Source organism: Neofelis nebulosa, chromosome 2 (assembly GCF_028018385.1).
Source record: "Neofelis nebulosa isolate mNeoNeb1 chromosome 2, mNeoNeb1.pri, whole genome shotgun sequence".
NCBI classification, from domain to species: domain Eukaryota; kingdom Metazoa; phylum Chordata; class Mammalia; order Carnivora; family Felidae; genus Neofelis; species Neofelis nebulosa.
Window position 1 is genome coordinate 8,525,694 of NC_080783.1, and position 20,767 is coordinate 8,546,460.

Below are 20,767 nucleotides of genomic sequence, written 5' to 3' on the forward strand. Positions count from 1 at the left end.
GAGGGGAAGGCTATGGGATTTGTCTGGAAGACGAAATTGCAGTGTTAGCATCCTAGTTTGGCTTAGACTGGATGAAGTCTGGAGAGGAGGTTAGCTGATGCAGATAACAGAGCGGATGGATCTAAAAGCCCCAGGCTACCCGCTCGTGCCGCCACTACCCAGCTGGACGACTGGCGGCCCCTTCCAAGTTCGGTCCGCTGCAGCACAGATCAGAGACTACTTGCGGGAAGCGGCTGGGCCCGTCCTCGGTTTGTCCAGGAGGCCGCCTCGGGCCCACGCCAGAGTAAGAGCCCAGGACGGCCGACCAGAAGTGGGGGCGTTCGGCAGCGGCTGCCAAGCTGGCTTTCCTCTGGGGCGAGGGCTCCGCAGAGCTTCGGCCCTCGGGCCCCACCACTGTCCTTTCCGCCCGGGGATGGCAGGCTCCAGGGCGGCCCGACCGCATCGGAGGAGGCGCTTACCTGCTGCACGGCCGCGGGCGCCCGCGCCAAACCCGCTCCGCCGCCACTTCTCCAGCTGTCGCCCAGGCAACCGGCGCCGCCAGTTCGACGTCACGTGGGGGCGGTGCAGCCAATCACGGGTCGCAGCCGGCGCGGAGCATCCTGGGAGGAAAGGCGGGCGATTCGGGAGCCGGGGCTCTGAAGCCTCCCGGCAGCGGAAGTGAAGCGGGATTTCGCGGCGCGGTGGCCGTTGTGTGAGGCTCGCTGTGGGGTGGCTTCCCCGGTCCTCCTCTCCACGACTTCCCGTTCGTTCGTTTCCACACGCGCGGTGCTTGGCGCTCTGCCCGGCTCTGGGGATGAGCCGACTGGGCTCAATACCTAACTTGAAGGAGCTCGTTGTATCCCGGGAAAAACAAAACCGGCCAGAGAATACAATACAGAGTGGTGTTCGTGGAAAAACAGGTGTTACTCCCGTTCGCAGGAGCGACTCAGAGTTACCTTGGAACCAAAAATGTCGCCCCAAATCTGCCTACGCTTCACCCTTCCACCCCGCTGCAGCACTTTCTGGGAATTTTAAGAAACTTCCCCCGCCCCACGTGAAATTTTGGTTTTCAAAAATAGAACAGCGCAAATCCTCCCTCTCCTTGCACGTGGTGCTTCCGGGCTCAAGTTAAACAGCACTGAAAGCACCGGCCAGTCTCCAGCTCAGCTGGAGGGTGGGGAGGTGGCTGGAGACATGACCTTCCAGGCACTGAGGCTCTGTAGTGGGAGTCTTCGTGTTTCCACCTCATGCTTCCAAAAAGACGGCCAAGGCCAGAGTCAGGGAAGAGTCATGGAGAAGGTAGGTGAGCTTTATTTTAAAGAAGCCCTAAGATGGTCTGTGGCCACCATCTCCCTGGCCTCCAGCCCTGCCACTGCTCTTCTGGGATCTGAGATTGCCTTCAAAGAAAAGCTATATTTGGCAGGAAGAGAAATCCTGTCCATGTAATATGTATTGAAAATAAATGTCAGGATGCCTGGGTGGCTCAGTGGGTTAAGCTTCTGACATCAGCTCAGGTCATGATCTCACGGTTTGTAAGTTCCAGCTGAGTTGGGCTGTGCTGACAGCTCAGAGCCTGGAGTTTGCTTCGGATTCTGTCTCCCTCTCTCTCTGCCTCTCCCTTGCTCATGCTCTGTCTCTCTCTCAATAAACATTAAAAAAATTTTTTTCAATAAAAAAAATAAATCTCCCATTCACAGTAAGTTAACATTTGTCAGTTCACTGTGTGCCAAAGGTCGTCAGACAAAATATAGAACACTTAAATTTTTTTAAACGTTTTTTTAATTTTAATTTTTGAGACAGAGAGAGACAGAGCATGAACGAGGGAGGGTCAAAAAGAGGGAGACACAGAATCTGAAACAGGCTTCAGGCTCTGAGCTGTCAGCACAGAGCCCGACGCAGGGCTCGAACTCAGGAACTGTGAGATCATGACCTGAGCCAAAGTTGGACACTCAACCGACCGAGCCACCCAGGTGCCCCTAGAACACTTACATTTTAAATTGGATTTCAGATAAGTTTTTAATATAAGTATATCCCAACTATGGGTTTATTTTAATGTATATACAGGACATTATATTGGCCTGTATTTTTATTTGCTAAATATGACAACCCCATGTGTGCCCAGCATTGTGCTAAGTGAATTACATAAATTATTTAATTCACACCACATCCATGAGATGGATAATATTTTCAGAATTGTATAGATTAATGTTGTACTTTACCTGAGGTAATGTACATGCTGATGTCTGATCTGGGGTGCTTTCTATTGCAGTAAGCTAAATCATATCAGTCTCTTTGTCCAAGTTTTGTCTTTGACAAGATAAATAACAGGAGGTACAGAGAGGTTAAGAACTCAGAGTTCGCACAGCAGGGGAGTGGTGGAACCGGACCAAATCTAGGTCCTCGTGCCTTTGAACCCTGGGCTCTAGGCTACAATAAATACCACTCCTGTTTTGCATTTGCCTTCTGGGTGCATTTGCCTGACTTCCAGGATTATGGTCATTGTGGTGGCTATTATCTTTGTCTGCCCATCACCTCTGTCCCTCCTGGTAATACACCTGACCACGGGGTTGGGCACACAGCTGGGAATGGACTAATCTTACCCTGCATCTCTGACCATGGTGATTGGCCCAGGATGGGCATGTGATTCAAGCTAAGCCAATGAGAGTCTTTCCGAGGCATTTTTCTGTTGAATTGTGTTCAGGTTATTGTAAAATGAGATTCCAGGGTAGCCTTATAACCATGTCCTTTGTCACATAAAAAAGCCTGAGAAAATGAAGCTGTCACCCAGAGAGATGCAAAGAGAAGATGCTGGGATTGTGAAATCCCTGGGTCCAGACTCTGAGTTCCATAGAGCTATTCTCGTTCCTACAGCAGCTCCAGCAGCCCTCCAATCAACCAAATAGTTTTCTATTCAGACGGATTCAAATTGGGTTTCTGTCACTTGCAACCCAAAGAATCCTGTTGTAGACATAATTTCTGTATATGTCATATCAACTCAAAGTGCCTTCAACAAGGGGATTTGTTATTAATTAAAAATGTCAGGCTAATTTTCTTACAATAAACCCAGAGGTAGCTTCTTACCATTACCTCAAGTTGCCAAGGATCTAGGTTGGTTTCTGACTTGTACCTTTGTGATAGTGGGTGATACTGGAACAAGCAGATAGGACTTGGAACAGTTAGTAGATAAATTGCTATCATTCTTTATACTTTAAGAATTTCTTCAATTCCTTGAACACTTGTGTGATACAAGCACTAAATTGGAAAAAAAAAATGTCAATGTGATATGTCCTGGTATGAGTACAAAGAATATTTTTGTCACAAAGGCAAACTGCTTCCCTCTGAAGTGTCATCTGGGCAGTGCCCATGTTGAGTCTGCTCTGTATATCCATGAGTTCAGAGCAGTACGGTAAACCAATGCCTCCCCTTCCCAGTTCTTAGGCCTACCAAGACATCCCACTGGTTTTTTTCTTGACAACTCCAGTTTTCCCAAAGTGCCAGTGCACCCACAATGACTTTCTGGTGCCTGGATGGCTCAGTCGACTAAGTGTCTGACTCCTGATCTTGGCTCCAGTTACGATCTCACAGTTCGTAGGACTGAGCCCTACGTTGGGCTCTGTGCTGACAGTGTGGAGCCTGCTTGGGATTCTCTCTCTCCCTATCTCTCTGCCTCTCCCCTGCTCATGCTCTCTTTCAAAATAAATGAAATGAAATGAAATGAAATGAATCTGTATAAACCCATCACTCCAATTGTAGGATTATCAAAATGTTGCTGCTGGGAAAAACTCAACCCCAAATTCAATTCTTGGAATATGCACAATACTTCAGGGGAGCTAACCAAGATTTCCCTGAAAATAAAAGGGACTGGCTGAGTTCTGCATTCGAGGGACAAATCTGAGCCATCTGCAGCCCTTCTATGGACCTTAGCCCTTGAACACCTTGGGGGTGGGAGGCCACGCATCTCTGTGCCATGCTACACAGTTCTTTTTTTTTCCAGTTTCAAACATTTTAATTTTTTATTGAATTATAATTGGCATACAATATTATATTAGTTTCAGTGTACAAGAGAGTGATTCGATATTTTTATACATTACAAAATGCTCATCACAATAGGTCTAGTTACCATCTGTCATTATACAAAGTTATCACAATATTTAAAAAAAAAATTTAAGTACTCTCTATATCCAACATGGGGCTTGAACTCATGACGCTGAGATAAACAGTTGCGTGCTTTACCAACTGAACCAGCCAAGAGCCGCCAAATTATTACAATATTATTGATTGTATTCTCTATGATGTACATTGCATCCCTGTTATTTTATAACTGGAAGTTTGCACCTCTTAATTCCCTTCATTTATTTGGTCCATCCCCCCACTTCCCTCCCCTCTGGAAACCACCAGTTTGTTCTCTGTATCTCTGAGTTTGTTTCTGTTTTGTTCTGTTTCTTCATTTGTCTTTGCTTTTTAGATTTCACATGTAAGTGAAATCATGTGGTATTTGTCTTCCTTTGTCTGACTTATTTTATTTTGCATAATACCCTCCAGGTCCATCCATGTTGTCGCAAATGTCAAGATTTCATTCCTTTTTATGGCTGAGTAATATTCCATCGAATACATATATACCACATCTTATCCATTCATTTGTCTGTGAATACTTAGGTTGCTCCCATATCTTGGCAATTACATACGGGTACATATGTCTTTTTGAATTAGTGTTTTCATTTCTTCAGATAGATACCCAGACATAGAATTGCTGAATCACATGATAGTTCTGTTTCCAATTTTTGTGGGAACCTCCAACATATGGTTTTCCATGATGGCTGCACGAATGTACATTCCCACCAACAGTGTACTTGGGTTCCCTTTTTTCCTTGCCAACACTTGCTATTTCTTATCTCTTTGATAATAACCATTCTGACAGGTGTGAGGTGGTATCTCATTGCGGTTTTGATTCGCATTTCCCTGATGTTTAGTGATGTGGAGCATCTTTTCCTGTGCCTGTTGACCATCTTGTATGTCTTCTTTGGAAAAATGCCTCTTTTCAGGTCCTCTGCCCATTTTTTAATAGGGTTTGCCTTTTTGTTATTCAGTTGTCTGAGTCCTTTACATATCTTGGATATCCACCCCTTATCAAGTTTGTAAGTATCTTCTCCCATTCAGTAAGTTGCTTTTTGGTTTTATTAATATTTTCCTTTGCTGTGCAAAAGCTTTTTAGCTTGATGTAGTCCCATTTGTTTATTTTCTTTTTCTTTTGTTGCCGTTGCTTGAGAAAGCAGATCCAAAAGTGACACAGCTCTAAAATGAAGTCATCTTTGCAGCTGTCGCAGGCAACTGCCTGGCCTCTCTCTCTACTGAAGGGCAAATAGCTGAAACCACACACAGAGGAATTGTGTCAAAACCCCTGAAGAGAATGAATTGGATGAGAGGGTGAAGCCACCTAAATTAAGCCCTTAAGGCTGACCCACTCAGACAAACCTGGCAATCAGCTGGATTGACTTTATCTCGGAGCTCCAACAGGGGGAGTTCAGACCAAGAGCATGTTTCTGAGAAAGCACAGGGCCTGGATCTAATCAGCAGGTTGGAGGAGGAACGTACTGAAATACCCAGCGCAAATCAAAAGATGGACTACTGCCAACCCACTGCCTGGGCAAAAAAAAAAAAAAAAAAAAAAAAAAAAAAAAAAAAAAAAAAAAAAAAAAAAAAGTCCTTCCAGGAAAGTTGGGTTTTGTCACTGTCCAAAACTCATGATGTATGGGGGATTCAGATACATCTGTCTTCCTAGCTCAGAGTCCATGCAGAGGTGGAGGAACTGGATTTTGGTCCGCAAGGGTTGCTTGATTTCGTGGAAAGAGAGCATACCCAAGTGGGAATACACATCCCCATCCCCTAAGGGAGTTATCAGTGAGCAGGAAAGCAGGGGAGTCCTGACAGTGGGTGAGGCCGGAGTCTTGGAGTCCATCTTGGCTTCGAGTGGCAGGTTTCCTTGCCCTATCCCAGAGGTGTGAGTTACATCATAGTCCCCAACTGTCATGTGGACTTGATGAAGCTGGCAAAAAGACGCAGGCTATTTGGACGTCCAAAGGGGCATCTGGGTGGCTCAGTTGGTGAAGCGTCCCACTTTGGCTCAGGTCACGACGTCATGGTTCGTGGGTTCGAGCCCCGCATTGGGCTCTGTGCTGATGGCTTGGAGCCTGGGGCCTGCTTTGGATTCTATGTCTCCCTCTCTCTCTACCCCTTGCCCACTCACACTCTGTCTCTCTTTCTCAAAAATAAACATAAAAAAAATTTTTTTTAATGGACTTGCAGAAGAGCAAATCTGGGACAAGATCTTTTTTTTTTTTTTTTTTTTTTTGAGTAGACTCTATACCCAACACGGGTCTCGAACTCACAACCCCGAGATCAAGAGTCATATGCTCTACCAACTGAGCCAGTCAGGTGCCCCATGGAAGCAAGATCTTTTCAAAGCAAGTGTACATCTGCAAGAGACTGGTGGGACTCACAGCAGCTGGTGTTCATAGATAACAGACGCTTAAGGTTCTTAGGAGTATCGCCAGCTTCTAAGCAAGCTTAAAAATGCACACTGCACGGCATGTGATGTGAGCACAGAGTAGTAAATGCTAAAGTGACCGCATCTGGGTGGTTTCCCGGCTGTTGACACATCTCGAGAACCAGCAAGACAAGGCACACAGAATGTCTTTAGTCTTGTGGCTGTCCCTGGCGTTTGGATGGGATGCTGCAGAAGGAGTTCTTGTGAGCCACTAAGCACGCCCTGACCTCCTCTTGCCTTAGCCTAAACACCAATGCTTTCCCTTGTGACTGTTGCTCTCCTGGTGAGACCTCCATACAGACCAGAAAGGAGTGTGAGATGGCGATAACTGAGCTACAAGATAAAATAGTTGATTCATCTTCATAAAAGGAATAATTCCTGATGATGGAAAGTGCACACAGTCACATTAAATCTCCCTTTTTACCCTTCTCCTCATCATTAGCAAATGATCCATGAGCTCAGCTGAACCTGAGGTCAAGGGCAGGAGGTAGAACTTCTGTCTGGCCCTGGGACCAAAAGCCTTTCGCTGCTAACAGACATACGAAGCCAAAAGTGAAACTACGGGCGGTGAGGGGAGAATGTGTATGGACTGGCCGCTGGCTTTCGAAGTGCGGTCCCCAGAGTGGCCTCGGCAGCGTCACCTGGGAACCTGTTGGACGTGCACCTTCTCTGGCCCCACCCACACCTGCTGACTGCGGAGCTGCGGGCGGTGGGCGCCGCGAAGGGGCTGGGACGGCGCTGGAGCGCGGGGGCAGCGGGGAGAGCGCTCGAGGCCGGCCCCGCGGACAGAGCGGGCTGCGGGGGGGGGGGGGGGAGGTGCGGGAGGCCGGGCTGCGGGGGGTAGACCCCCAGCCGACGGTCAGCTCAGGGAAGGATGGGGTCAGCCGGGGCCCTGGGGTAGAGCAGCAGGGGAGCGGCCGTCCCACCCCGACCTGGGCCTGGGCGGGGCGGAAATCTGGCTCCTGCCAGGCCCCAGGCGCACCCCCTCCGCCCCACCCTCGGGCGGTCACTTCCAGGAACCCGGACTCCGGCTGTGCCAGCGCAGCGGTCGGGCGCGCAGAGGTTCCCAGAAATCGCGCGCGCTCTGGAGTGGGGACCGGGCCGTCCGGGCATCGCTGCTTTCCTCCCATCGGTCGCCCGGGCCGCCCTCCCGTCGCCGCCCCCGGCCCCGGGCCCCCATGCGGGCTCCCCCGCTCGCTGCAAGCTCTCCCCCTTTGGCGGGACCGCCTCGCTTTCCCTCCTGCCTCAACTCCTTCACGTCCAGGGACAGGAACCCCTCTCAAAACAGCTTAAGCCAGCGGCGCCAGGCTGGCGCAGTTGGTAGAGCAATGCGACACTTCTTGGGGTCGTGAGTTTGAGCCCCATGTTGGGTGGCCTTACTTTAAAAAATAAGTTTAAAAAAAAAAAGAAAAAATATATATGTATAAACCCAGCTTAAGCCAAAGGATCTTTGCTGGCTCCCGTCAGCGGCAAGTCAGAGGAGGAGTCCCCCTCCCTCAAAGCTGGAAGGAGGACTCCCGCCTGGCCTTTAGCTCTGCGCTTGACGCTCTTCTCTGGGCTCTGCCTTTGGCTCTGTGTGGGAGTGACTGGAAGTCAGTTCTGTCTATGGCTAGGCCCCAAATGGGTGGCCTGCACAGAGCTAAGCCCCAGGGCAGGGCTCTCCCTGGAGTCTGGGGGCCCTGAGTGTCTGATTCCAGTCCTTCCAGGGTGGCTACGCGCGGCCCTTGGCTTTCTAAAACATCTCTGTGTGTATGGGGTAAGGGCTCCTTTGCTGAGCGTGTTCACGCTGATCGCTTGACTTGCAAGGACGACTCTGGGCTCACACAGGCTCACACAGGCTGGGCAGTGGTGGCTCCACCCTGGGGCCTTGGAACTCCCCATCAAGGAGGAGAGGTGGGGGTGGGGGGCACAGACACATGCCCCGGCCTCCAGCTCTGGGACCCCCTCCCCCCTCTTACTGTAAGTCAGGGCAGGGGCCCGGTTCTCTGACTCCAGGCTGGACCAGGTCCCAGGAGGGCCTGCCAAGATCCTGGGGGGAGGTGCCAAAGTCGGCAGAGATTTGGAGTAACGAGCTTGGTAGCAGCATCTTGTCTGGGCTCAGAGGTTTCTGCTAAATAGAGTTAAGTCACCCTTGCTCTGAGTATTTGCAGCCTCTAGGGGCGAAAAAGCTGTCCAGGAAAAGTGATAGGAACCGTGTCCATCCCTTCGGGCTCAGGCAAATATGGCCCAACTGAGGGCCTGGGCAGAGCCAACAGGGGAAGCTCCAGGGACACTGGTGCGAACAGAAGGGGCGTTGTCGTCGTCAAATACTGCAACAGCCTGAGGCCTGGACGGCCGCTCTCTGGGCCCCTCGGCGTCCCAGCCGTCGACACTAACACGTCAAGACTGTGCTCCCCGCTTTGTGACACTTGGCAGCCGCCTTCCAGTTCCACCAGCTGCAGGATACGGTGGGCCCCAGCTCCGACAGGTGCTGTTAAAGCAGAGTCCCAGAGCTCTCTGGGACTGCTGAACAGGGGCTCTGGAGTCAACAGGACCACATGAAAAACACACAGAGAGTGAAAGAAGTCCATGGTGGGGGGGGGGGGACCTCCTGCTGCCAAGGGACCCTGCAATCCATCACCTTTGAACACCCGGCTGGGCTGGGGAAGCCTGCACCCCTTGGACGCAGCTGCTTCCTTCCCCAAGGCCTACTGGCTGGTGATGGGGCGGGGCGGGGGGAGGGGGCATGCTCTGAGCCTGGACGCTTCCCTTGCTGGGCCGTGAAGTGGTGACTTCCGACCAACCACGGCCAGGCTGGAAAGATGACACAGTCTCGTTTGTATGGAGATGCAGGAAATTTCTTTCTCCGGATATTCTGATAGGCTGCGCCCTGGACTTGTTTGGAAGAAATACTTGGCTAAATTCTTCGGGCTGAGGGTGGGGTGAGGAGCAGACCGGAGTCCGGGGTCTTAGTGTTCCTCCTTCCCAGGAGTCAGGGTGCTGGCCCCAGGGCCTTTGCCTCTGAGCGCTGAGGTGGCTATGGGCTGTGCCAGACGAGGGGGAGCTGGCACTGACCTGAAGTGCCCTGACAAAGAAGGGGATTGGAGCTGGGGGGTTGGGGGGGAGAGAGCCGGTGGGGTGCCACTCTGGGAAACCACGGTGGGGCTAGATCCGTCAGCAGGGGGTTTGGGGGCCAGAAACATCTAATGGAGGGAGTAGCATGAGCAATATTGTGCCCAATTACCCTTCTCCCGTTTCTCCACAGTAATAAAAGCAACCATTTTTAACTGGCCACATGCTGCTGGGTGATTCAAGTGTGGCCAAGGGGATGAAAAAAACAGAGACTGCGCGTCCAACATCCGGGATGCGTCCGTCAGGGGAAAGTTATGTCTTCTTTGTTTTCTTCCTCCTTTCTCCTTCCTGACGGCTGGAAACGCAGATGGGTTGTTTGAAGTGCAGGTACCACGTGGGACCTCAAGGTGACCTTGGGGAAGGAGTCCATACGTGATAGCCCTATTGGTTTGGTGAGGCCACCAGAACAAATGATCGCAAACTGGGCGGCTTAAAGCGACGGAAGCATATTCTTTCTCTCGGAAGCGTGTTCTCTCACAGTTCCGGAAGCCAGAAGTCTGAAATCAAGGTGCGGGCGGGGTCGGTTCCTTCTGGAAACTTTCTCCCAGCCTTTGGTGGTTGTGGGCCATCCTCCGCTTGTAGATGCTTCCCTGGCTGCGTCTCATCACGTGGCCTTCCCTCTGCGTCTGTGTCTCTGTGTGTCCTCCTCTCTTCCCATAAGGACGCCGCTGGGTTGAAGGCCTCCCCCTATTCCTGTCTGACTTCCTCCTGGTTACCTCCAAGGATCGTATTTGCAAATAAGGTTACATTCCGAGGTTCTGGGTGGACGTGAACCCTGTGGGGACTCTATTCTGCCCAGTACACAGCACCACAAGGTGGAGGGAGCTTGGGTCCCTGACACCGAGGCACACCAGGCCAGGCTGCTCTAAATGCCTACAGACGTGATGAACAGAGGGAAGCAAACCTCTACCTTATTTAAGCTACTATCACTTTGATTGTCCAGGGAGATCTGTGGTCACTTCTAACTCATGCGAATATAGCCCCTCAGAACCCCTCATGCCATCTACACATTTCTCTTGGGGGCATTCGTGAGTGGGGCGCTTGAAAGGAAGCTGAGTTCTCTTTATAATTGGGCACAGGGTGAAAACCCGAGACAGCCTGAGGAGGAGAGGCAGCTGACATCCGCCCGGATGATGTGTCTACCGAGAAGCACTTCCTGCGCTGAGCACTCTGATTTGGGAGCACTGAGGAGGGAGACAAGCATCCAGGGGGTAGGTCCAGGGGGTGGCATCTGGGGAGGGGTTGTCCTGGGAGCTGGGAGCATCAGGAGGCTGTCACTGCTCAAGGACCCAGCTCTGTCTCTGCTGCCCACCCCAGTCCACACGGCCCCGCGATGTTCCTTGACCTTCTCCATACGTGACCCTGGGGGAGACATAGATTCAAGGCCCTGTCCTGAGAGCCAGTGGGCAGCTGGCGCTGCCCTGCCTGTCTGGTCGTGCAGACCAGCTTGCCTGGACGTGAGCGGGCCCACACAGCCCATCCACTGCACTCTACCTCGAGCAGGTGCCAGAGCATTGTCCCGGGCCAGCTCTGTACCTGAGCTGGAAGGATGGAACTCTGACCCTGCCTGTCTTGTCTGTCTTGACCCAAGGTCAAGGCATACCTAGAGGTGGTCCAGCAAAGACCCACAGATCCCTATATCTCTGGTGGCCACAGGACTAGGCTTAGGGCAGCATCTTTGGGGGAGCTTAGCAGGAGGTGGAGGGAAGGGTGGCCCGGCTGACTGCTGGAACTGAGACTCACTTTGACATGATCTGGACTTGGGCTTCCACACACAGTAGGACTGGGCAGGGAGGCACAGAATAAGCTGCGATGAATCATCACCCTGTCCTGTGCCTCCGTCTCCCCCTTGAGCCTTCCCACGAGATCCCTTCCCGGAGGAACCTACCAAAAGGCTGGTAAATAAACATTCTTGGTTCCAAGAAAAGCTGGGGAGGGAGGTGCAAGGGTAGCTCCTTCTCAGCCTTCTCCCTGGAGCGAGCCTGGAAGTGCCGAAGGGGTGCTGGGGTCTGGGGGGTGGCCCTCCCTCTGGGAAGGCGGGGGTGCTGGCTGACCCACCACTGAATCCAGGGGTACTCTGGAATGGCGGTGTAGTATGGCGGCACTGCCCTGCAGCGTCTAGGCCTTGGTCTGGACCCCAAAACCCCTCGAGTCTATGCTGTCCAGGCCTTTGGGAGGCCAGGTCTCAGGCCAGGCCAGCTGCGACCACACAACTTCCTGAGCAGGCCTTTTGCCATGTCCACTCACGGCACCAAACCCAGAACACAGGTCCGGGGAAGGAGCCAAGATGGGGACAGATTTCCTTCCCCCCAACCACCCCCCCCCCCCCCACCATCTTGGCCCCAAGAGCCCTCAGGATTCTGGTCTGTCCTGACTCACATTTTCTAGAACCATCTGTGTCATAGAAATGTGTGCGCACCTCTGGCAATGTTCTTTACTTGCACTTGGAGGCCTGCCTCGCTCTGGATTCTCTAATCGGGGGCTCCTGGGGCCGGAACCACAGTGGAGCCCAAGCTCCGGGTGAGGCCCTGTCCTGGGAGGCTGCCTGGCCCCCGGCCCTCCATAGCCCCTACTCCCTCCCTCCGGGAAGCTGTGAGAGCTGCAGGCGCCAGCCAGAAGAGCCCATTCATTTTCTCTGCCTGCTCAGCCTTCACATGTCCTTTTAGGGTAGAGCCTGCCGACGACGCAGCCAGCGGAGGCCAGGGTGCTGCGAGGAACAGACGGGGAGGCCTCAGAGGGGCTCCCCACTGAGGATGCCTAGCTGCCCTGGGTGGCGAGTCTCCAACTTCCCAGACGTCCTTGTTAGCCTCATGTTTTGTAACGTCCTCCTTCCTATCCTAAAATGAAATTCCCAGGTAATTTAACCTGTTTGGCCACATGACTTTAAAATAATCATTATAATGCCCTAACTGTAATAAAAAGAAGAAATCAAAGGAAAGCGATTTGTAAAAACCAAACAGATTCTGAGGCAGGCTCCCGGTTCTTGAGCTGTCGGCACAGGGCCCGACGCGGGGCTCGAACCCACCAACTGCGAGATCGTGACCTGAGCCGGAGTCGGACGCCCAACCGACCGAGCCACCCAGGCGCCCCCAAATAAAACATCTCTGGGGCGCCTGGGTGGCTCGGTCGGTTAAGCGTCCGACTCCGGCTCAGGTCACGATCTCGCGGTCCGTGAGTTCGAGCCCCGCGTCGGGCTCTGTGCCGACAGCTCAGAGCCTGGAGCCTGCTTCGGATTCTGTGTCTCCCTCTCTCTCTGACCCCCCCCTGTTCATTCTCTGTCTCTCTCTGTCTCAAAAATAAATAAACGTTAAAAAATAAAATAAAAAAAAAAATAAAGCATTTCTAAGGCACAAAATAAATGTAAGGAAGTCTAGCAACTTGTTAATTTTTTCCCATCAAGACCGTTTGGACTACAAGTATATGTTGATCAAATTATTTTCAGAAGAATGGAATTATTTCGTCCTGGGCCCCTGCGATGCCGGCTCCAGCACGCGTGTGGCCCGCTGATGGCAGATCTGGTGCTGCCGTCCTCCCCCGCCCCTGAGCGTGACCCTCTTGCCTTCCCCTGGCTGCCGGCGGAGGTGTGACCGCGCTGACTGCTCACGGTTCCCCTTAGAGCACTCGAGAGAGGGGAGGCTGTGTTCAGGCCACTGTGGGGCCGGCCCGAGGCCTGGGGAATCCGGGGCCAGGACCCCCCGGATGGCGTCTACTCCCGGGCGCCGTCGGGTAATGCCGCGTCACGACGAGCCGCAGTCTCAGGCTGGGGCCACAGCGGGGCACCTCCCAGGGAAAGTGGGCATCGTGGCCTCTGGGCTCCTCAGCATGCCCATCACGGGGCTCTAGGAAAGACGGCAAAGAGGCGTCTCGTAAAGTGGGGTGCTGCCAGAGTAAGACAAATCCCGAGTCCTTTTTGATGGCGAGTCGCAATTGCAGGGGCGTGTCTGGGAGAGCCTGGAGACGGAGGCCAGTGGGCCTGGGCCGCGTATCGCTTGTACCACAAAGACTCCTCCAAGGGACCGCTGCAGGACGGCACTCCCGCTTGCTGCCGCTTGGCCGTCAGTTTGGTTTCTGAGGACCTTTCCTCTGGGGAGGACATCCTGTCTCCGGGTGCGCTCACACTGTCTCAGTCGTGAGGTCCTGCATTACCCCCGGAGACACCCCTCTCCTTGGGCGGGCCTTTGCTGAAGGCCACGCTGTTGGAGGGCTCCCCGCTCTCCCCATATCCACACCCCATCGAGGTGGCAAGGGGACACTGGTCTTGTGGAGGCAGTTTTGTATAGGACGGTGTTCCTCGGCGTGGCCTCGGGTCCGTCTGCGTCACGATCATCTGAGCGGGAGCTAAACTTGCTGGGTTTCCGAGTTGGACTCCAGATATGCTGAGTCACTGCCATAGTGACTAAAATATACGCAAAAGCAAAAGCAATAAAAAAAGATTTTGTAGTCACACAGATCTGGCTCTGAGCTCCCCTCTCACAACTTATGACGTGCCCCTACCCTCTCTGAGCCCCATTTCCTGGGGCAGAACTATTTACCTCAGGATAGAATTGGGAGGATTAAAAATGGCAATGCGAGGGGCACCTGGGTGGCTCAGCGTCTGACTCCTGATGTTCAGGTCATGATCTCATGGTTTGTGAGATCAAGCCCCAAGTCGGGGTCTGCACCGACAGCGCAGAGCTCGCTTGGGATTCTCTCTCTCTCCTTCTCTCTCTGCTCCTTTCTCACTCCTGCATGCTCTCTCTCAAAATAAATAAATAGGGGCGCCTGGGTGGCGCAGTCGGTTAAGCGTCCGACTTCAGCCAGGTCACGATCTCGCGGTCCGTGAGTTCGAGCCCCGCGTCGGGCTCTGGGCCGATGGCTCGGAGCCTGGAGCCTGTTTCCGATTCTGTGTCTCCCTCTCTCTCTGCCCCTCCCCCGTTCATGCTCTGTCTCTCTCTGTCCCAAAAATAAATAAAAAACGTTGAAAAAAAAAAATTAAAAATAAATAAATAAATAAATAAGCACACACGGGAGCAAAATACAGGCTTGTCGCTATCTGTCCCTCCATCCGTCTGTCCATCCGCTCCTCTATGTAATACTTACTGAGTGTCTGCAGTGAACCAGGAACCGCTCTAGGTGCCAAGAATATGGCAAAATCATCCCAAACAAGCTCCTTGTCCTCATGAAGTTTATATGCTAATCATGTGTAAGTCAGAATCACCAGACTCCCCAAGCTAATGCAATTATTTAATCTGAAACCAATAGGCTTTATTTATCAAACATTGTGACAGGGACTTTGGGGGATACTTTGATGCTTGCCCTTCAGGAGCTTATTTATGGACTGGCTTGTTAACAGACATCCTACGCAGGAAACCATGGAAGAACAATGAATCGCCTTGCTAACCGTGTGTCGTACATGCCCGAGAGGGGCTTGGAGGAGAGACTGATTCCTGGGGCTGGCAGTGAGGTAACTGAATAGCCCTTCCTCTCACCCTGAAGGCTTCCAATCTAAGAACAAAGAAAGGAATTTGCTTAGGGACCCGTCACCCCCCCCCCCCGCCCCCCTTATTTTGGACAGGCTGGTTTATACCCCTCATAAGCGAAAGCCTTTGATGCTTGTGAACCTCTTAATCTTTAGAACATGAATCAGGGCTTCTGAGAGATCATGGCACAGGAGTCAGAGGCTGCTCACACCAGGTCCTGGGAATATGACTTAATGGGAAACTCTTTCTGTCTCTCCAACTCTTCGCCAAGTCCCAGCTGTATGTAATGCCTGAGATCTTGGAAAGTAATTATCTCCCGGATGCAAATAAATAACCCACTGATTTGGAAAACACTGAGTGCATGCACCAAAGGAGCTGCCCAGACCCCAGCAAACAGATGGGAAATGCCCATCAATAGTGGGCTGTGTTATAGAGGCTCAGGGGATTAGAAAAATACTACATTTGGAAGACCCACAGATGGCCAACAGACACACGAAAAGATGCTCAACATCACTGATCACCAAGGAAATACAAATCAAAACTACAGTGAGCTATCACCTCCCACGTGTCAGAATGGCTAAAATCAACGCAAGAAACAACAGGTGTTGGCAAGGATGTGAAAGGGGAACCCTCGTGCACTGGTGGGAGTGCAAACTGTTGCAGCCACTCCAGAGAAAGTATGGAGTGTCCTCAAAAAGTTAAAAATAGAACTACCCTACAATCCAGCAAATGCACTACTATTTAACCAAAGGATACAGAAATACTGATTCAAAGGGATATATGCACGCTGATGTTTAAGGCAGCATTATCTACCATAGCCAAATTATGGAAACAGCCCGAGTGTTCACTGACTGATGAATGATGTAAGATAGACACACACACACACACACACACACGCACACGCACACACACACATATTCTATATATGTATATATATAATGGAATATCACAGCCATTAAAAAGAATGAAATCTTGCCATTTGCGACGATGTAGATGGGGCTACAGAGTATTATGCTAAGCGAAATAAGTCCGTCAGAGAAAGATATCATCAAATACCATGATTTCACTCATATGTAGAATTTCAGAAACAAAACAAACAAGCAAAGGGAGAAAAGAGAGGGGCAAACCAAGAAACAGACTCTTAACTATAGAAAACAAACTGATGGTTACCAGAGGGGAGGTGGGTGGGGGAATGGGGATTAGGAGGGCACTTGTGATCATCACCGGATGTTGTAGGGAAGTGTTGAATCACTGTATTGTACACCTGAAACTAATATTACACTGTATGTTAACTGGAATTTAAATAAAAACTTAGAGAACAATGAAATAAAATACTGCTTTTGTTGGCAACCCCTTTCTAGAAAGGTGTCCTGGCTTAGGAGTGTGGCGGACACAAACTAGGAGCAGAGTCTGGACATAGGATAAGCAAAGAAGTAGCTATTTGCCATTTGTCTGTTGCCCCTTTGGATCAAACAAGGCCAGAAAATTAACAGGCCAGAGACCGACCAGCTTAATGGAAAGATGAACTGGAGACACACCTGTACAAATGGCTCTTGATGTTGAACAGGTCCCGTCACTGTTATGAGTGTCCTCATGTGTAAAATGAAGGGTGAGACCATACCGTTATTCAGCTAAAATTTAGTTAAGGCCTACTTAAGTACTAGGCTCTTTAATAAAGAAGATCTTGCTCTTTGAGGAAAACGCGCTCGCAGCCACAGTGGAACTTTGGAGGCCCCGCTCCTGCTCCTGACTCACCGCTGTCGCCGAGGAACAAGTCGGTCAGGAAGCTGCGCAGCCGTGGCTTTTAAAGCCACCGGGAAGACACCTGTGGAACCGGAGGTGGTGATTCAGCAAATTAGAATTACTCTAACCAGCCGCAACGTACAATCTTTGGAGAAGGTATGTGCTGACCTGATCAGAGGCGCCAAGGAAAAGAATCTCAAAGTGAAAGGACCAGTTCGGATGCCTACCAAGACTCTGAGAATCACTACAAGAAAAACTCCTTGCAGTGAAGGTTCTAAGACTTGGGATCGTTTTCAGATGAGGATCCATTAGCGAGTCACTGATTTGCACCGTCCTTCTGAGATTGTTAAACAGATTACTTGCATCACTATTGAGCCAGGAGTTGAGGTTGAGGTTACCACTGCAGATGTTTAAGTCAGCCTTTTTAATAAATTGATTATCAGTTTAAAAAAAAAAGATCTCAAGGTAAATGTGTCTATATCCTAGGGGGTTGGTTGTGAGGAATGAGTATATGAACACATGTGATTCCCAGTAGTGTCGGGCGCATACTAAGGATGTAATAATCAGCCATTATCATTTAATCCCTGTAACAACCTTGAGGTGAACATTATTTCTTCTGTACAAATGAGAAAACCACCAAGGGACAAGATCAGGATATGAACCAGTCTGAGGCCAGAGTCCACGATTTTCCCATTACGTAGTTTGGCTTGGAAGGGCCCCTGTGGCTTTTAATCGTAAAAAAGGAAAGGGTAGAAAAGGAATTTGAACTTTAGAAACAATCAAGCTAACCACCTTCTAAGGAACTTTTCGTGGAAAGTGGAAGTGTTGTCTCATTAATAATGAAGATAAGGAGGTTGGGGAGGGGTATGGGACAAAGCCACAAAAGCTTCTTTGCCCAAGCTCATTTCTTCTCATCTCATGCCAATTACAGATTTCAGAGACATGATCTTCCCTACACACACAAAGAAAAGCCTGGGTTCTCCAAGAACAAAACAACTGAAAAACAGTCCTTAGCAGGAACGTTTAATCACTACAGGAATGAGAAAAGACTTTTATAGATCCCTGGAGAAGGCAGCTCCAAGACAGATGAATTAATCACCTCTTACGTGCTCGTGGACCCCGTCCCAATCCTTCTGTTAGTGCTCAGCTGTGGCTCTCAGTTCTCGATACAGGTAGTCAATGACTAGGTGATCATGCTCTATGTGCTAAGGTTATAAATGTAAGCAAGACAAATGAGGGGGAGGGGTGCCTGGTGGGTCGCTCAGTCTGCTGAGTGTCTGACTTCAGCTCGGGTGATGATCTCATGGTTTGTGAGTTCACGCCCCGCATCGGGCTCCACTGCTGTCAGTGCAGAGCCCGCTTCAGATCCTCTGTCCCCCTCTCTCAAAAATAAATAAACATTAAAAAAAAACAAAAACAAAAACAAAGACAAATGAGGGGGAAAATAGGTAACTTAGGCAATGAGTGACGGTAGTAAGGACAATAGGGGGTGATACTGGGTGCTGGGGAAGCAGAAGGACCTAGTCCAGCTCTGGGGGTGGGGGAGGGGAGGTGGAATTGGTGTGGGTTTCTTGAAGTAAGTCTCTATAAATTGAAACCTAAAGAACTAACTAGTAGATTCACCAGACCTAGAGGGACAGGGTGGGAGTGAAGAAGAGAAGGGTACTTCAGGAACAGGGAATGGTATGTGCAAAGGCCAGGAGGTGATACAAAACTTGGATCTTTGGAGGAAGTGTAAGTGGTTCTGGGCGTGAGGTGGGAGAAGTCAAGAGAGAAGCTGGAGAGCTGAGCAGCAGCTAAAGTCTTGTGTAGCTTTGAACACTTACTGAAGAATTTGGGCATTATTCAACAAAGAACCACTGAGAAACTCGAGGCAGATTACTATGATTTGCATTGTAGAAAGCTCAGTTTGGAGAATGGATTAGAGTGGGCTAAGTCTAGAGGCTGATAGACAGTTAAGTGCTTGAACCAGGGGTAGTGACCAGTGGGGGAAGGAGGGTGGATGAACTGAAGAGATAATTGAGGCTAAACATTGAGTCAAGGGGGAAGCGTGGGTTTCTGGTGCGAGCTGCCAGATAGAGGGGTTGTCATTGGCTCCAAAAAGTTAGAGGAGACTGGAAGTGTCTTGGATACACTGTATTAAGTGCCCGAGAGGCAGCCCGAATGGGGATCCAGAGTGGCTGGACGTGTGTGCCAAGAGCTCAGATGAAGAGGGTGGGAGAGATGTGGACTGGAGAATCATCTGCACGAAGACGGTGGATGAAGGTGTGGGATGGATGGGCTTGCTTGGAGAGTGGACCAAGAAGGCCAAGGACCCAATTCTGAGGAAGGCTAGAGCTCAAAAGCAGTCAGAGGGAGTGGGACCTGCCAAGGTGCCCAAGAATCCTTGCACAAAGAAATGCTCAAATTAAGTATTTTTCGAATTTGTTAAACGAACAGGTTGGTCAGAGGAGGAAAAGACTTGCTATTGATGCCATGGAGAGTACTTTTATTAATTTTTTAAAAGATAAGGTATCTTTAAGGATTTATTAGTTTGTTATACCTTTACAGTTGGAGGGCGAAGAGGAAAATATCAAAGCTCTTTGTCTAACAAAATGGCTCTTGGAGATTAATTTATATATCATTACCCATGATAACCAACTAGCATAAAAGGCAGTTAAAAATGGTTCTATTCCACTAGAGACATTTACTGAAGTCATGTTTTTTGCCTTAAAGTCTAAGGAGAGTGCTTTTATTTTTTAAAAATTTTTTAATGTTTATTTTTTGAGAGACAGAGCCTAAGTGGGGGAAGGGCAGAGAGAGATGGAGACACAGGTTCTGAAGCAGGATCTGAGTTCCCAGCTGTCAGCACAGAGCCCGACGCAGGGCTTGAACCCACAAGCTGTGAGATCATGACCTGAGCTGAAGTCAGATGCTCAACCCACTGAACCACCCAGGCGCTCCATAAGGAAAGTACTTTTAAAAGCCAGACTCAGCAGCCATTTAACTGCAGATGGGTTTGAGAAAGATAGGATTCTAGTATTCAGCCCAGTCCAAGAAATCAATTTCCTTCCATTTGGTTTCCTTGCTGTGCATCTCACTTGCTTTCAAGTCGGCAAGTTCGCCACAATGACATCATCTGGGAGTTAACTGCCGCCACTTTCCCGTTTCTTCTGGTGAATGCGCCAATTCTTAGCTCCTATCCTGTCTTCACACATGACTTTATTTCACCCTGTTCTATTTCACCTTAAATTCCTTTGCTCCTTGGTTAGCTCTCAGTGCTATGCACATGCTAGGAAGTCTTCTAGAACAAAAGTCATGAAAACAGAGTCTCATCATAATCTGATCCAAGTGGCCATTTTACTTTACAGCTTACATTTTTTTTAGAGCTACAACCTCAAGATTTAAGACCAAGTTACAAATCCTAAATTGCACTGCTTACAAGGAACTAAAGCTTGACCGCTCCCTGAAGTTCAATCTATAAGTATGGAATAACTTTGGCCAGAGGCCAGTGAATGTACCACCTCTCCCAGACTACTCAATTTTGGACAGTGACATCATTGAGAGACTTCTGTTTTATAAACATTTCATATATTAAGGGAAATGTTAGAGATAACTGTCTGAAATGCAAGCAATGTTAAGAGCTTGAACAGGAAGGACATAGCTAATGAGAGGCTAGGAAATGAGATAATCTCTTTTATAGAATCATCTGAGATTGAGGAAACAGGAATTTACAAAGGAGGGGATACAATGAAATTAACCAATGAGTGGAGCCATCCTTTGGGATCAGTAACCTTTAGACCTGGGTCTAACAACAAAGCTGTGGTGGAGTGGAACACGGCTGATACGTCTGGGCGTTTGTTTCCTCTAATGATAGCACCCCCCGCAGAAGCCCTTAGAAGGCTGTATCCTAAATTAAAAAGTGTAAGAATCAAGGTTGGAGCAAAGAACT

General features: G+C 50.0%; 1 protein-coding gene, 1 long non-coding RNA gene and 1 pseudogene across 9 annotated transcripts in view; 2 read left to right on the forward strand and 1 right to left on the reverse strand.

The window, feature by feature from the left end:
- The window catches only part of ARMC9 (armadillo repeat containing 9), a 155,287-nt gene extending 154,730 nt beyond the window's left edge, over nt 1–557 (reverse strand). For all 8 annotated transcript variants that reach the window (XM_058701661.1, XM_058701641.1, XM_058701650.1 and 5 more), the window contains exon 1: nt 459–557. The gene's annotated coding sequence lies outside the window, so the exon portion shown is untranslated. The remainder of the gene's footprint in view (nt 1–458) is intronic.
- Nucleotides 558–616: 59 nt separating this feature from the next.
- On the forward strand, nt 617–12,553 carry LOC131496251 (uncharacterized). The gene is made up of 4 exons (XR_009254398.1): nt 617–1,278; nt 10,714–10,845; nt 11,413–11,532; nt 12,301–12,553. It is a non-coding gene; the product is annotated as an uncharacterized LOC131496251 (long non-coding RNA).
- A 2,443-nt stretch (nt 12,554–14,996) lies between these two features.
- LOC131505697 (small ribosomal subunit protein uS10-like) lies at nt 14,997–17,265 on the forward strand (annotated as a pseudogene).
- Nucleotides 17,266–20,767: the final 3,502 nt, after the last annotated feature.